Raw genomic sequence first — 18,626 nt, forward strand, 5'->3', positions numbered from 1 at the left:
ATATATTCAGGTAAAAAGTAGATGTGGCCCCCAAAGAGTATATATAACCACAAAATAATATCAAAAAACTCAAAAATATATATATAAAAGTATAAAGATGAACGTGATAAAACAATAATTATAAGAATGGGACGCCAAAGGCAGTATATATAATAGACCGCACAAACTAAAGTGCAACGTGCCAATCACTTCAATTAATTTATATACAAAAGTGAAAAACCTTGTAAAAAATATCAATCATACAAAATTGTACTTAATAAGGTGCCAAATGGGGTGTGCAAAATTGCAAAAAAATTGATTAAACATGCACAAGATGGCGGTCTATATAATCTGAGGTAAACAATGCAGTGTAAGCAAAAAAATAAAATAAAGTGCTGAAATGCAGGAGTGCAAAATTTGGCAAAGAAGGTGCACAATGTGGTAATATATATAGCCTAAAAGGGAACAATGCAGCTAAACATTTTGTATGGATGTCAGTCACAGATACTGCTAAAACACCACAGATGGCTGAGAAAGGTGCAGCAATAACATCATAGTGCAGTCTGTGATAAATGGGGGAGCGCACAATACCTTAAATGCAAATAAGCAGGGTCAGCCAAGTCCTCATGTAAACGCACCCCGACGAGCGTTTCGAATTATAGTCCTTCGTCAGGGGGTGGCTACTGGGGCGCAGGAGCGCCTAATATACTGTCCCCTAATCTAGCGCCACGGCCCGGGTGTAGGCGGCGCATGCGCGGTCCCTTCGTTCCGGAACTTCTGCCATCCGCGTCACACAGCCGGACGTACGGGGGCAGAGTACCCGACGTCTCCATAGCTACGAGGCCGCAAAGCGGCCGAGTCCCCTCACGCCGACCGGGCATGCGCACCACCAGAGGTCGCTTCTAGAGTAAGTATGATAGCGGAGATTAGCTGATCGCAGCTGCGAGAGGCTGGAAAACAGTGACTGCATGTGGGCTGAACGTATGTAGTCAAAAATAGAAAGTGGGCATATCTAAGCCTTAGTAAAATGGCTGTCCACCAACATTCACCATCCAACCTGACGAACTGGAGAGGATCTGCAAGGAAGAATGGCAGAGGATCGCCAAATACAGGTGTGAAAAACGTGTTGCCTCATTCCCAAGAAGACTCATGGCTGTACTAGCTCAAAAGGGTGCTTCTAATCAATACTGAGCAAAGGGTCTGAATACTTATGACAATGTGATATCTTAATTTTTCTTTTTTAATGCATTTGTAAACATTTCTACATATCTGTTTTTTACCAGTCAAGGTGGGGTGCAGAGAGTACATTAATGTGAAAAAATTAAACGTTTTTTAATCTACCAAATGGCTGCAATGAAACAAAGACTGAAAAATTTATAGGGGTCTGAATACTTTCCATACCCACTGTGTGCCAAAACCAGAAGTATCTCCATAACACAGAATAGGTGTCAATCTTTCAATTATAGTTTTTCTCTATAAGCTCCACTGTTGCTTTTGACTTAGAAATACTATTGCAAAATATTGACCATACACTACTTGTGATTAACTCCTAATTAAGGCCACTACAGCTGTTCCTGCTTTCATCTTGTATGTCCGTATGTGGTATGTTTTCTTAAGGGCCACAAATACGGACAAATGCACACCCAATGTATTCAACAGTGGTGTGCACATGTCAGGTTTTTCACATGGAATGTTGGTCCATATCAAAAAACAGCAAGCATGTCAAGGGTTTTTTTCTCAGCACAGACAAAATGTGTGTCGCACACATGCACATTGATGATACAAGGATGACATCCATGCATCATCCACGTCACACATACCAGTGCCTGGGAACAAGCGGTACAGTTTGCGCTGTTCCCAGACTCCAATGGCTGAAGGCAGCTCCCATCATTGTCTCCTAGTCACATTGAGATCAGCGTGACCAGGCGACAATAATGGGAGTTGTATTCTGCAGCTGCTGTGTAACTATTATGTAAAATATGTAAAATAAAGAATTAAATTAAAAAAAATGTCATGGGTTCCCATCAAGTTTTCACAACAAGCAGAGGGAAAGCCCATGGCTGGGGGCTGATATTAATAATCTGAGACAAGGGACAATACTCCATAGGGTTCCCAGGCTATTAATACCAGCTCACATCTGTTTGTTTAGCATTTACTGGTGAATTTAGAGGACCCCTGAAAAAAAAATGATGTAGGGTCCCCCTATAAATTCAAACCAGCAAACGCTAAACAGACAGCTGTGTGTTGCTAGTAATAGCCTGAGAAGGGGTCAGAGATTTTGCCTCCTGCACCCAGGCTATCAACATCAGCCCTCATCAGTCTCAGAAATTGCGCATCCAAAAGATGCACCAAATCGGGACCTAAGTCTCACTCTTTCTACTTGCCCTGTGGTGGTGGCAAGTGGGGTAATAAGGTTGGGGTTGATGTAAGCCTTGCATTTTCAGCTGACATCAAGCCCAGGGGTTAGTAATGGAGAGGTGTCCGTAAGATGCACCCATTACTAACCCCATAGCAAGTTTGGAAATAAACACACCCCAAGAATAAAATCCTTTATTTGAAATAAAAATCAATGCACTGTTTTACACATTTATTTAAAAATAAAATATAAAGTTAAACTCAAATAATGTTTTTTGCATTGAAGCCCATGTCCCCTGTAAAAGACAGAAAATAATAAACAACCATAATACTCACCTTTGCCTATTCCTTTGAAGCCCTTGTCTCCTGCTAAAGAAACAAAATAATAAACAACAATATCACTCAGGTCTGAAGTGAGTATTAGCAATACTATCCCAAGCCGTAATCTATCTCTGTGATATCTGGTTTACCGCCTGAAAAGTGGCATGATGCAACTGTCTAGGCTGAAAACCATGAGACAATGAGGTGCTGCAAGTGCAGCTTCAGTGATGAGTGGTTGTGTCATAGAGTTTACAACTGGTTACTGAAAGCAAGTTCCTAGGCTCATTTCACTCTGAGTGGCCCGGTGTACTGTTGTGACTTCAATGAGATCACCACAAGCACCGTGAGAAAATTCTCATTTACGGGGTACCCCAGAAACAAAATGATGTAGGATCCTCCTATAAATTGAAGCCAGAAAAGGCTAAACATACAGCTGTGGGTTGATGGTAATAGCCTGAGAAGGGGTCAGAGAAACAGTTTTTTTGTATATAGCACTCATGTTAAATAAAAAAGAGCAAATGATAAGCAATAATTTAAAGCAAAAAATAATGAGAGGGAAAAATGGAAAAACCTAAAGCTTGCTGTGACACTGGTATTGGCACCCACTACATTAAATAAGTATCGAAACACTTTTTGACTCATATGTTGTAAATCACAAATGAGAATCACCTGTGATTAATTGTTGGTGCCCATGTATAATGAATTAGCCAATGAATGATGGTTACAGTGTGTTATAAAGCCACATGGTAGACTCTGTTCCTTTGTTACAATAGTGAAGACAAGGGAGCTGTCTGAGGACATCAGAACTGCTATTATTAGTAAACACAAGACTTACAAAGGGCATAAGGCCATCTACAAAGCCATTGGTATCCCAGTTTCAACAGTGTGCAATGTTGTTAATTAGTTTGCCAAGCATGCAACAGTCAAGAACCTCCTTGGAAGTTGGTGAAAGAGAAAAATTGACAAGACGTGCCTTTGAAGGTTAGTGTGAATGGTAGAAAAAACACCACGTCAAATATCCAAAGACCTGAAGGCCAACCTGGAACATTCTGGGGTCATGATTTCAACAAGTACCATATGCGCAAACTAAACCAAGCAGAGCGAAGGCCAAGAAAAAAACCATTACTGTAGAAAAGACATAAAAAGGAACAACTGATCTTTTCCAAAGAGTGCCTATCCTTCTGGGAAAATGTTCTATGGATAGATTAAATAAAATAGAGCTTGTTGGCAATACAAAGCAACAGTTTGTTTAAAGATAGCACAAAGAAAAGAACACCCTACCAAGAGTTAATCATGGTGGAGGATCCATAAAGCTGTGGGGTTGCATTGCTATGTCTGGTACTGGAGGCCTTGACCGTATCACAGGAATAATGAAATCAGAGAATTATTAAGAGATTTTAGAGTGAAATGTCCTATACAGTGTAAAATTTGGTTTGAATCGAAGATCATGGGTCTTCCAACAAGAAAATGACCCAAAGTACACAGGAATGGTTGAAAAAGAGAAGAATTGACTGTTTTAAAATGGCCAGAAATCAATCCTGACCTCAATCCCATTGATAATCTTTGGGGCGATCTGAAATCTTTGATTGGGAAAAAGAACCCTGCAAACATTCAAGAGCTTAAAAAAACTACAAAGGAAGAATGTGTGCACAAAGTACAAATAGGCAGCTGACTAACAGCTCCTAATGGATGCAATCAAATAAATGAACATCAAAAAACTGCCTTTTGTGCTGGGACAAGTCCATGAGTATGGTGGATGGTTAGCCTTATTATAGGCTTGTTCTTGTTATGTAGGCCCTTATGGATTTTTAAATGTTTTTATAATTGGAGAATTTTCTTGTATGTGAATAAAGGTACAAATATTTTATTTTCAATATTTTTGAGTGATCCCTGGTATTAGTATGCATCTCTTTCTCTTTTCTTGTATGTGGAAAAAGTGTATAGCGTCCCCCAGAGTCAGATTTTCTCCAGGGTCTTGGATGCCGGTGGTAGCTGAGACCCCAGAGAACATGATTCAGGTCGGTTTTTACCCACCCCCGGGTTGCGATCATCGTTATTAACCGTATAACGGCGACCGCAAAAAAAGGTGCAATTTGCCATTGAATTTCTCTGTCCTCCGATGTGATCGCACATCAAAGGACAGATAAATAGGGTCTCCTATCTCTCCCCCGATACCAGTGTCTCCTGCTGTCCCTGTTTTCCCCCCACATGTAGGGTATCGCTGTACTCAGGACAAAATGGACAACAACTTTTTGGTCCAATTTCTCCTGTTACCCTTGTGAAAATAAAAAATTGAGGGCTAAAAATCATTTTTGAGGAAAAAAAGATTTTTTATTTTCACGGCTCTGCGTTATAAACTTCTGTTTTCTAGTACATGAAATAATAAAATCAATGGTGGCATTCGAAATTACATCTTGTCCTTGAAAATCAAGCCCTCACATGACCATATTGATGGAAAAATAACAAAGTTATGGCTCTGGGAAGAAGGGGAACAAAAAATGGAAATGTAAAAACGGAAATACCCCTGGTCATTAAGGGGTTAAACAAGGAGTCTAATCCCTATATTTTAGCCATCTAGACACATCTGTCATGATTGATAGTGACATCAAATTGTTTAATTAGCCTCAATCAGTTCCAAAACCAATAGAAACTGATGGTACAGGGTGTCCGCTGTCATATACAGCTGAACTTCAAGGTTCTTTTGTCTGCCGGGGTGCACTATTCATTTAATCCTCAGCTCCCCAATAAAGCATTGCTGAGGATTAAAGCCCATTAAAGAATGTCACTTAAAGGTATATCAGAGATCATTAAGGGGTTAAAACAACTAAACGTAGCATCATATCCTGTGACCTGTTTGCTTGTAATCAATGTGTGTTCATAAAAGCTGAGTGTGTTTCTGGGATCCAGACAGACTCTTGCATCTTTCATCCAGCTACTGATGTTTCTGGATTGTGAGTCATGGGGAAAGCAAAAGAATTGTCAATGGATCTATGGGAATAGGTAGTTGAACTATATATAACAGGAAAGGGATACAAAAAGATATCCAAATAATTAGTAATGCCAGTCAGCAGCATTCAAACTGTGATTAACAAATGGAAAATTCAGTAAAAATAAGACCACGGTGAGGTAGGCCAACAAAAATGTCATCCACAACTGCCATGAAAATTGTTCAGGATGAAAAGAGAAACCCACAAGCAACATCAGCTGAAATATAGGACTCTGAAAACTAGTGGTGTGGCTGTTTCAAGATGTACAATAAGGAGGCACTTGATGAAAAATGGGCTGCATGGTGGAGTCGCCAGAAGAAAACCATTACTGTGCAAATGCCACAAAGTATCTCACGTACAATACGCAAAAAAGCACAGAGACAAGCCTCAAAACTTCTAGAACAATGTAATTTGGAGTGATGAGACCAAAATTCAACTTTTTGGCCACAACCATAAACCTTACATTTGGAAAGAGTCAACAAGGCCTATGATGAAAGGTACACCATTCCTACTGTAGAGCACAGAGGTGGATCGCAGATGTTTTGGGGATGTGTGAGCTACAAGGCAACAGGAAACTTGGTCAAAGTTGAAGGAAAGATGAATGCAGCACGTTATCAGTAAATACTGGAGGCAAATTTGCACTCATCAGCCCAGAAGCTGCGCATGGGATGTACTTGGACATTCCAACATGACAATGATCAAAAACACAAGGCCAAGTCGACCTGTCATTGGTTACAGCAGAACAAAGTGAAGGTTCTGGAGTGACCATCTCATTCTCCTGAACTCAATATCATTGAGCTACTCTGGGGAGATCTCAAGTGCGCAGTTCATGCAAGACAGCTCAGGAATTTGCAGGAACAGGAGACTGTTTGTCAAGAGGAGTGGGCAGCTTTACCATCTGAGAAAATAAAGAACCTCATCCACAACTACCACAAAAGACTTCAAGCTGTCATTGATGTTAGAGGGGACAATACACTGTATTAAGAAATGGAGTATGTAAACTTTTGATCAGAGTCATTTGTATGTTTTGGGTTGTCATTATGATTTAAAAAGAGAAAACCACAGTAGTTTGACAATAAACGGCTTCACCCAACCACTAACCATGAGTGGAGAAAAAGGTTTTATGTTATAATTCATAGTTTCTGATAAAGGCAAAGAAAGCAAACATTTTGCAGGAGTATGTAAACTTTTGAGCACAATTGTATGTGGGTGCGTGCGATACGATTCTTGTGTGCAATTACAGCATTCTACGATTGTTTTCGCATGCTGAATAGGTATGAGAAAATTATCACTGATGTGAGCTGCACCATGGAGTAACATTGGGATGAATGGAATCAGATTTTTTTTTATCAGATTACACTTGTCGGATTGCATCCCAAGTATATGAGAGCCCTAACACAGCTCTGATGATGATAATGAATCACTGTGTCTAAGGCTTTATTCACACATTACTATTTTTCTATCAGTTTTTCATCAGTATTTGTACAGTGGGTATGGAAAGTATTCAGACTCCTTTAAATTTTTCACTCTTTGTTTCATTGCAGCCATTTGGTAAATTCAAAAAAGTTCATTTTTTCACATTAATATACACTCTGCACCCCATCTTGACTGAAAATAACTGAAATGTAGTCATTTTTGCAAATTTGTTAAAAAGAAAAACTGAAAAATCACAGTCATAAGTATTCAGACCCTTTGCTCAGACACTCATATTTAACTCAAATACTGTCCAATTCCTTATGATTCTCCTTGAGATGGTTCTACTTCTTCTTTGGAGTCCAACTGTGTTTAAATAAACTGATAGGACTTGATTTGGAAAGGCCCACAGCTGTCTATATAAAACCTCACAGCTCACAGTGCATTTCAGACCAAATGAGAATCATGAGGTCAAAGGAAATGGCCAAAAGGCTCAGAGACAAAATTGTCGCAAGACACAGATCTGGCCAAGGTTACAAAGAATTTCTGTAGTAATCAAGGCTCCTAAGAACACAGTGGCCTCCATAATCCTTAAATGGAAGAAGTTTGGGACCACCAGAAGTCTTCCTAGACCTGGTAATCCAGCCAAACTGAGCAATCGTGGGAGAAGAGCCTTGGTGATAGAGGTAAAGAAAAATACCAAGATCACTGTGGCTGAGTTCCAGAGATGCATTAGGGAGATAGGAGAAGCTTCCACAAAGTCAATGATCACTGCAGCCCTCCACCAATTGGGCCTTTATGGCAGAGTGGCATAACGGAAGCCTCTCCTCATGCAAGACATATGAAAGCCCACATAGAGTTTGCAAAAAACACATGAAGGACTCCCAGATTATGAGAAATAAGATTCTCTGGTCTGTTGAAATGAAAATAGACCTTTTTATGATAATTCTAAGTGGTATGTGTGGAGAAAACCAGGCACTGCTCATCACCTGCCCAATACAATCCCTACATTGAAAAATGGTGGCATGTTATGGACCTGGTGGTTAGGAGCACCCGGAACGACCTGATGGTTAAACTAACACAGGACAAGCTCTGGGAAGTGGGAGCTCTGCTGACCGCAACCCCTAATCCTATCACACACACTAGAAATAGCCATGGAGCGTACCTAACTCTGCCTAGACGCCTCTTCACAGCCTAAGACCTAACTAGCCCTAGAGATAGAAAATAAAGCCTACCTTGCCTCAGAGAAATTCCCCAAAGGAAAAGGCAGCCCCCCACATATATTGACTGTGAGTTAAGATGAAAGTCACAAACACAGAAATGAAACAGGTTTCAGCAAAGGAGGCCAGACTTACTAAACAGACTGAGGATAGGAAAGGTATCTTTGCGGTCAGCACAAAAACTACAAAAGACCACGCAGAGTGTGCAAAAAGACCTCCGCACCGACTCACGGTGCGGAGGTGCCACTCTGCATCCCAGAGCTTCCAGCTAGCAAGGCAAAATCATGATAGCAAGCTGGACAAGAAAACAATGAACAAATAATTAACATAGTAACATAGTAACATAGTTAGTAAGGCCGAAAAAAGACATTTGTCCATCCAGTTCAGCCTATATTCCATCATAATAAATCCCCAGATCTACGTCCTTCTACAGGGGTATCACACTGGAGACGACATCAGACCTCCTGGTGCCGCAGCACAGGTTACCACTGACGAATCACCCACCACACATACCGAGGGCCACTGATAACCTCTGTCTACTGCACCAAGCAGTGGGGAGCCTGCCACTCAACCACCACCAGGCAGAGAGAAGAGCACCTGCGCAGGAGCATGATGCCAAGAACACTGTGTGGGTGACGTAGGACTTGTCATCCACACGAAGCAAGAAGAGAGGAGGCTCCAGACCAAGAGCACTGACGTCCATCAGACCGGACTTCCCTGTAGCCTCTAAGCGGTCCTATGTCTCCATGGTTACAGACTGAAAACAAACCCTGTATAGTGTGATGCTACTTTCCATACTTCATTCCATCTGTCTTCTACTTTTTACCAACCTACTAAATGCCTCATTCCATTTTCGGCAATCAGTAATATGATGTGCTTTACCAAAAAGCTCTATCTGGGTCTCATCTGATCGCAAGACGCTTTCCCAGAAGAACCTCGTGCCTTGGACTAAAGCACTACGTTGAGAGAGCAAATGATGAAACTGTACATAATGCAGCTCTGTCTCCCAAAGTACCATCCCTGAAAGGAGACCATGATCTCCGAAACGCGTAGGAATTGGTCCTAACGACGCCTCTTAACCCTGCTGGTCACGTGACAGCATACGTCACGCAAGGTCCTGCCGGTTGATTGCAGTGCCGTGGACCTCGACCACGAGCTTGCTCGTGCTTGTACACCGCCAGGGCTGCCTCCAGGAAATTCAGGGCCCCATACTGCCAAAATTTTGGGGGCCCCCTTGAGACTCCACCCAGTCTCCACCCCATTTCCACCTCTTGAACCTTCCACAGTCCCACCACCCACTCTTGGAAAAACTCCACATCTGCACCACGTCCTCACCAATCACAAATTAACAGTTCCCATCACCAGATCACATACATAGGCATCAAAAGATTTTTTCAGCTGCCACCATGAAAAGGTAGACTCTTGTTCTAACCTATTAAAAACTTCTTTAAATATCCAAAACTATTTTTAGGTATATTTTTATTTATTTTCCTTCAAGGGAATGTGTCACATATATTTTTTTAAATGACCAATAATACCACATACAAGGGACAAATACCACCACACCATGACCAGACCACATATTACCACCACATAGTGACTGAATAATGCCACATACAAGGGAGAAATATCACCACACCATGACCAGACCACATTTTACCACCATATAGTGAATGGATAATAATGATGAACTGAAAGGATTTGCCATATAGTATATGTCCGATTAATGTTCCACTGTTGAATGGAAAAAATTGAGACCCAGCGGTGGCTTCCAGAAAAGGAACAGTGACAGCGCATGTGTGGCTCTCTCCATTAATTTATATAGGAACTCCAAAAATTTCTGAATGACCCTGGTGGGACCGTTATGTATGTAACATAGATGATATACAGTGGGGCAAAAAAGTATTTAGTCAGTCAGCAATAGTGCAAGTTCCACCACTTAAAAAGATGAGAGGCGTCTGTAATTTACATCATAGGTAGACCTCAACTATGGGAGACAAACTGAGAAATAAAAATCCAGAAAATCACATTGTCTGTTTTTTTTAACAATTTATTTGCATATTATGGTGGAAAATAAGTATTTGGTCAGAAACAAACAATCAAGATTTCTGGCTCTCACAGACCTGTAACTTCTTCTTTAAGAGTCTCCTCTTTCCTCCACTCATTACCTGTAGTAATGGCACCTGTTTAAACTTGTTATCAGTATAAAAAGACACCTGTGCACACCCTCAAACAGTCTGACTCCAAACTCCACTATGGTGAAGACCAAAGAGCTGTCAAAGGACACCAGAAACAAAATTGTAGCCCTGCATCAGGCTGGGAAGACTGAATCTGCAATAGCCAACCAGCTTGGAGTGAAGAAATCAACAGTGGGAGCAATAATTAGAAAATGGAAGACATACAAGACCACTGATAATCTCCCTCGATCTGGGGCTCCACGCAAAATCCCACCCCGTGGGGTCAGAATGATCACAAGAACGGTGAGCAAAAATCCCAGAACCACGCGGGGGGACCTAGTGAATGAACTGCAGAGAGCTGGGACCAATGTAACAAGGCCTACCATAAGTAACACACTACGCCACCATGGACTCAGATCCTGCAGTGCCAGATGTGTCCCAATGCTTAAGTCAGTACATGTCCGGGCCCGTCTGAAGTTTGCTAGAGAGCATTTGGATGATCCAGAGGAGTTTTGGGAGAATGTCCTATGGTCTGATGAAACCAAACTGGAACTGTTTGGTAGAAACACAACTTGTCGTGTTTGGAGGAAAAAGAATACTGAGTTGCATCCATCAAACACCATACCTACTGTAAAGCATGGTGGTGGAAACATCATGCTTTGGGGCTGTTTCTCTGCAAAGGGGCCAGGATGACTGATCCGGGTACATGAAAGAATGAATGGGGCCATGTATCGTGAGATTTTGAGTGCAAACCTCCTTCCATCAGCAAGGGCATTGAAGATGAAACGTGGCTGGGTCTTTCAACATGACAATGATCCAAAGCACACCGCCAGGGCAACGAAGGAGTGGCTTCGTAAGAAGCATTTCAAGGTCCTGGAGTGGCCTAGCCAGTCTCCAGATCTCAACCCTATAGAAAACCTTTGGAGGGAGTTGAAAGTCCGTGTTGCCAAGCGAAAAGCCAAAAACATCACTGCTCTAGAGGAGATCTGCATGGAGGAATGGGCCAACATACCAACAACAGTGTGTGGCAACCTTGTGAAGACTTACAGAAAACGTTTGACCTCTGTCATTGCCAACAAAGGATATATTACAAAGTATTGAGATGAAATTTTGTTTCTGACCAAATACTTATTTTCCACCATAATATGCAAATAAAATGTTAAAAAAACAGACAATGTGATTTTCTGGATTTTTTTTTTCTCAGTTTGTCTCCCATAGTTGAGGTCTACTTATGATGTAAATTACAGACACCTCTCATCTTTTTAAGTGGTGGAACTTGCACTATTGCTGACTGACTAAATACTTTTTTGCCCCACTGTATCTGATCACTATCCCATAAATATCCCTGATGGGAGGGACAAACTTTCTAATTACATGGTCAAGATATACAGATATACACCTGTACTTTAGTTAGAGATAAGTATACACTAGTATAAACTTATACCCACATAAAGTGTCCATATTGTGCTCCGATAACAGGTCTGTGCAGGTAGTCAGCAGAGGATCTTAATAGCTCCGGACTTTATAGGAATCTACAGCACTAATCAGACTGTTCTTGGGAGAGGTAACGAGGACCTTTCTGCTGTCTTTACTTGCCTTTGTTAGGCTATGTGCACACGCTGCGGATTTTGCTACGGATCCACAGCGGATTTGACACTGCGGATCTGCAGCTGTTTTCCATGCGTTGTACAGAACCATGTAAATGTATGGAAAACAAAATCCACAGTGCACATGCTGCGGAAAAAACAGCGCTGAAACACAGCGACGTTTTTTCCACAGCATGTCAAATCTTTTTGTGGATTCTGCAGTGGTTTACATCTACTTCTCAATAGGAATCCGCAGGTATAAAACCGCAGGTGGAATCCGCATGAAAACTGCACAAAAACTGCGGTAAATCCTCAGGTACTCCGCAGTGTGGTTTACCTGCGGATTTTGCATAAACAGTGCGGAAAAATCTGTACACCAGACCGCAACATGTGCACATAGCCTAAGTGGATACTTGGAAACAATTATGGAGCTTTTTTTGCATTGTGTTGTTCCTCTGTTATTTTTCCTGAAAATCTATGAATAAACTGGCAAATGTCTGACACCATTCATCTGTGACCCTACCAGTCTAATCTTGGCTGATCACTGCCGACAGTGTCAGACTGTATGGATGCATCTTATTTAGGAGGGGAATGGTAATCCCTAGTTGTCAGTTAGGCTACAGATTTTGCAATGTGACCGATTGATTGAGTGACAGCTGCAGTTCTGCGAACTGCACTGTAACATAGTAACATAGTAACATAGTAACATAGTTAGTAAGGCCGAAAAAAGACATTTGTCCATCCAGTTCAGCCTATATTCCATCATAATAAATCCCCAGATCTACGTCCTTCTACAGAACCTAATAATTGTATGATACAATATTGTTCTGCTCCAGGAAGACATCCAGGCCTCTCTTGAACCCCTCGACTGAGTTCGCCATCACCACCTCCTCAGGCAAGCAATTCCAGATTCTCACTGCCCTAACAGTAAAGAATCCTCTTCTATGTTGGTGGAAAAACCTTCTCTCCTCCAGACGCAAAGAATGCCCCCTTGTGCCCGTCACCTTCCTTGGTATAAACAGATCCTCAGCGAGATATTTGTATTGTCCCCTTATATACTTATACATGGTTATTAGATCGCCCCTCAGTCGTCTTTTTTCTAGACTAAATAATCCTAATTTCGCTAATCTATCTGGGTATTGTAGTTCCCCCATCCCCTTTATTAATTTTGTTGCCCTCCTTTGTACTCTCTCTAGTTCCATTATATCCTTCCTGAGCACCGGTGACCAAAACTGGACACAGTACTCCATGTGCGGTCTAACTAGGGATTTGTACAGAGGCAGTATAATGCTCTCATCATGTGTATCCAGACCTCTTTTAATGCACCCCATGATCCTGTTTGCCTTGGCAGCTGCTGCCTGGCACTGGCTGCTCCAGGTAAGTTTATCATTAACTAGGATCCCCAAGTCCTTCTCCCTGTCAGATTTACCCAGTGGTTTCCCATTCAGTGTGTAATGGTGATATTGATTCCTTCTTCCCATGTGTATAACCTTACATTTATCATTGTTAAACCTCATCTGCCACCTTTCAGCCCAAGTTTCCAACTTATCCAGATCCATCTGTAGCAGAATACTATCTTCTCTTGTATTAACTGCTTTACATAGTTTTGTATCATCTGCAAATATCGATATTTTACTGTGTAAACCTTCTACCAGATCATTAATGAATATGTTGAAGAGAACAGGTCCCAATACTGACCCCTGCGGTACCCCACTGGTTACAGCGACCCAGTTAGAGACTATACCATTTATAACCACCCTCGGCTTTCTATCACTAAGCCAGTTACTAACCCATTTACACACATTTTCCCCCAGACCAAGCATTCTCATTTTGTGTACCAACCTCTTGTGCGGCACGGTATCAAACGCTTTGGAAAAATCGAGATATACCACGTCCAATGACTCACCGTGGTCCAGTCTATAGCTTACCTCTTCATAAAAACTGATTAGATTGGTTTGACAGGAGCGATTTCTCATAAACCCATGCTGATATGGAGTTAAACAGTTATTCTCATTGAGATAATCCAGAATAACATCCCTCAGAAACCCTTCAAATATTTTACCAACAATAGAGGTTAGACTTACTGGCCTATAATTTCCAGGTTCACTTTTAGAGCCCTTTTTGAATATTGGCACCACATTTGCTATGCGCCAATCCTGCGGAACAGACCCTGTCGCTATAGAGTCCCTAAAAATAAGAAATAATGGTTTATCTATTACATTACTTAGTTCTCTTAGTACTCGTGGGTGTATGCCATCCGGACCCGGAGATTTATCTATTTTAATACTTTACTTTACTGCACACAGTAAATTGCTTTGTACAGCAGCTGTAACTCTATAGGAAACATCAGATTGTGTGTGCTTAGGCCAGGTACTATACGCACATTTCCAGGAGTAGCAATAGAGGAACTGCACAACACAGGGTCCATAGGCTTTTTATATTAAAGAGGTTGTCCGCTACTAGGACAACCCCTTCTTGATGTAAATTTTCAGCCCCGATAAAATAATAAAGTCTATACTCACTTCCTGTGTCGGCACCATTCCCATGGTGTTGGCAATCGTCCTCCTCGAGGCTCTCATGCGGTGTTGTGTCACACATGTAATAGTTTGTGAAAATATAAAGAGAGACCTCACCGACCACATAAAACCGACATGATAATCAGCGCGGACCATGAACGCACCTATCTTTAAATTTACATATAGTGAAATAATTGCGGTTTTACTGCGTGGACTATTCCGTCCATTATATAATGACCTAATGATAAATATGAGAATGCAGAAATACTGGATCCTGCCCGTGCTTTAAAGTTGTTCACACACTGCTTTTTTATTTCAGTTTTCTGCTAAAATAAAATGCAGAGTGTTGGCAGGAAAAATGCTGCACACACTATCTGCATTTTTGTTGCATTCACTTAAAATGGTAAAAGAAATGCAGCAAAACGCTGGAAGAAGTGACACGCTGCAATTTTTAAAACAACGCACAACAGCTACTGTAAAATGCTCACATATATACATACAGTATACAGGTAATATGACATCTACTCACGCATTATAGATGAGGTGTGTAATTAAAGATGAGACTCTTCGAGGGAGATAATTGATGAACATACACACATTGTGTACGGGCATTAGGGTACAGAGTGTAGCGCTCATCTGCAGACATGGCCGCTCGACAGGTGCTCTACACTAATAGCACCACATATACCAACACCCTGCAGGGGATCATTTATCAGGGGGTCTATTACACCAGGGGTCCAATGGGTATCTGCCAGGAAGGATTAATTATGACTTCGGGCCCGATCACACATACACTAGAACTATAGGCAGTATAGGCTCACACACTTATTTATCAACGTGAAAATACATATACTGTACACTATACATTACATACAACATACACTACAGATACACTATTACATATAGAAGGTTCATCTGCAGTAAACCCATACACATATACAAGAAAATACATATACTGTACACTACATATTACATACTATCATACACTATTCTGTATACTTACCTCTGCTGCTACAGGGCCTTTTCCACCTGTCAAATCATCCCAGGACAGCAGACAGCTAGGGCAGACATCATTAGGAAGAACCCACAGCACAGCAGGAGACTATGAGCGGCTGCTTCCTTTTCCAGGGCAGACACTTTGTCACCCCCTCCCCTCCTCTGGTCTCCACTGCAGCAGGTGATGGGAGTACAGGGAAACTTGTACACTGCAGTTTCCTCACCAGTATTTGTGTTAATGAGGGACTGTGTAGTGTAGTGCAGTGCTGGCAGGTTGTTCCCACAGGAATAGTGGGGGCTGGGGGTCCCTCCTGCAGCCCAGTGAGAAGCCCTAGTTCTGGAGCCACTAGGAGGCTGAATTGCTGACCTTTCCTGGCTCCAATCTCTTGCTGCTGCTGTCATGTTCAGGAGTAGGTGAGGGTTAGAGAAAATGGAGGTGGAGCCAGTGCTGGAGGCGGCACCGAGCTCTGCACAGAGCAAGTGCCCAGGTCCTTGTGCCCAGGTCCTTGTGCACCGCATCTGCTGCAGTGAGTGTGGCCACATCAGACAGGAGTGATGCAGTCGGCTCCTAATGCCTCCTGACCAGCAGAAAAGTGCCACTCCTGTCCCTGGGGTCCGGTTATCAGGAGGAAAAGAGTTGGGGCCCAAAGTGTGTGAGACATGCTGCCTGCATGTTTCAGTCAGTCCGGGCCCTCCCTCCTTGCCTCTGATCACCAGGCCCCTTACACAAGTAAGGGTAGTAATGTTCTGATGGCGGCCATGTATGCCACCGGGAAAAAGGCTCAGGGAGCGTGTGTCACCCACCGGCCAGGACCACGCTCCTGAAAGAATATGCTGCAACTATCATCTTCACAGAAGAACCTGTGCCTTGGACTAAAGCACCAGGTTGAGAGAGGTAAACTCAGCACCACGCACTTTATGCAAGTTGATGCTCAAGTCCATTAATTTTTGGGGAACTTTGTGCATTAACTATTGAAACAGGACACTTTCTGGACTAAATTAACCATGCGTTCAGGATAATACTTGGACTAATTTGATTTTATATTTCCCTATCTTAATATTTTAAAACAATTGATTGATCGAATTTTGATTCTAATGGTACCCTTAATAAATATGTCTTTTATTCTTACTGATTGAAAAGGTATTTTTAGCGCAAACTTTATAGTATGAAAGATGTTTAGGAATTGACAATCTTGTATTGTTGTCCTGTTTGCAGCAAATACCTGTCAGTTTTGCCTGTGCTGGTTATCAAAAACAGATGATACCCCATTTAATCTTTTTTATGTATTTATTTATGGTACATGTACGATCTGACGAATACTCCCATAAGTGGTGCCTGCTCTCGCTGTTTTCACCAACAGCAGGTGTAGGCTTTATGGGAGTAGTACTTTTCCATTAGCTGATGCCTGTGACTGGAAGTAAACGTTTTACCACTGGTCACAGCTTGGGTCCAAATTTTTTTTTAGATGTTTGGCCGAACCTGCTGGATATGAACATTCACTGGTTCGCTCATCACTATTCTAGTGGCAACATGTTTTATACCACATTATCCGACACTTGGCATTTTGCTTGATCATGTAAGACTTACATGCAGCCATAGAAAGCTATGTCATGAAGTTCACAGGACACATGATCTTGGTGTCAGTACTAATTGGAGGTTTGAAACTGCATTTATTGAGTCAATAAAATGTTGGCAACTTTTATGTACTTCTTCAGGACAAGCCTCTCCTGGTGGTAGATTTAAATAATCTGTCACTTCCATTTTACAACAATATCACTCATACTTGATAATGGAATATTTAGCAAATTTCATGAACTGACCATACTAGAATTAAGTGAGCCTTTTAAAACTGTGGCAGTGGGACTGAATGACAAGACTGAATTAAATTATTACGGTAACTTGCAACTGCCAACATTTTTGTCCATATAGTGTATATATCCAATTCAGATGCAAAGTTTCATATACAAAATGTGTATTGATATGTTTTGGGGAAAAAATGTCCTTTATCTTTATTTGAATCCAGAAGATCAAAGAAAACTCCAATCTATTATAGCTGTCCAAAGTTTGTTTTACCTATGATATGGGAATAAAGCAGGTAGTGGCCAGTTTTAATGATAACGTACTTTTTTAGAGTAACTTTTTTGTGTGCCAATTACCTTATCCAAGAGATGGGGGATCCTGCAAATTAATTTGCACACACTTTCTCACAACATATGCAGTATATGCTGTGTATGTTTAGCTTCCAATATCGATAATATTTGAGGGCTTTGAGCAAAGTAATGCAAGACTGGGTGAAACTTTCTCCACTCCAATTCAATTAGACTAGATGTCAGAAGTCTATCTACGGTCATGTTGATTTTGCAAAATAGCCTTTGACAGCCTAAGGTAAAGCTGCAAATGAGGGCTAAAGTGTGTCAATAGTGTCTCACAAGAACAATTTCAGGCAAGAGCTGTACTTGTTGGAAAATTTTGACATATATTTAGAGATGAAACGTAGTAAGTTTTCAGTGTTACGAGACTTGCTGTTAGCTGTAGTGTTTTATTGATTTTCCTGTTAAATTGCCACCTGGGACATTACTGAGATGGTAGCAGCAAAAAAGATATCAGTAAAAGACGTTCCTACTTCCTACATTTGATTTTCTCTAAAGGCAATTAAAAGTGACCCTTGCATTTGAATTATCTGTCAAATAGTATTTTTTTTTATATATGAATAAACAATTTTTCTGTACTTTCTCACTTCAGTATTAGATGATTTGTGCTTCTCCAACAATATTTACTTTATATGTAAAACAGGATTTTACTTTGATTGCTGATATCAATTATTTGGGCTATTCTAATATATTTGTAGCATTTTTGTCTTACGGTAATTCAAATTCTTTTTATTGGTCTGCAGTCCCTGAAAACAGTCATATTACCAATGTAAGAAACAACTGGCTCGGTACAAGAAAAATAATTCACTTTAGAATTCTTATTTTTTTCTAATAACATTAGGGTTTTTTGAAAGTTTTTGTGTGTGCTCCAAACATAGAAAGTGAGCAATGGTTGGATCATGCACAGCCATAGAGGACAGAGGCC

This window comes from Ranitomeya imitator, chromosome 3, assembly GCF_032444005.1.
Source record: "Ranitomeya imitator isolate aRanImi1 chromosome 3, aRanImi1.pri, whole genome shotgun sequence".
NCBI lineage: Eukaryota > Metazoa > Chordata > Amphibia > Anura > Dendrobatidae > Ranitomeya > Ranitomeya imitator.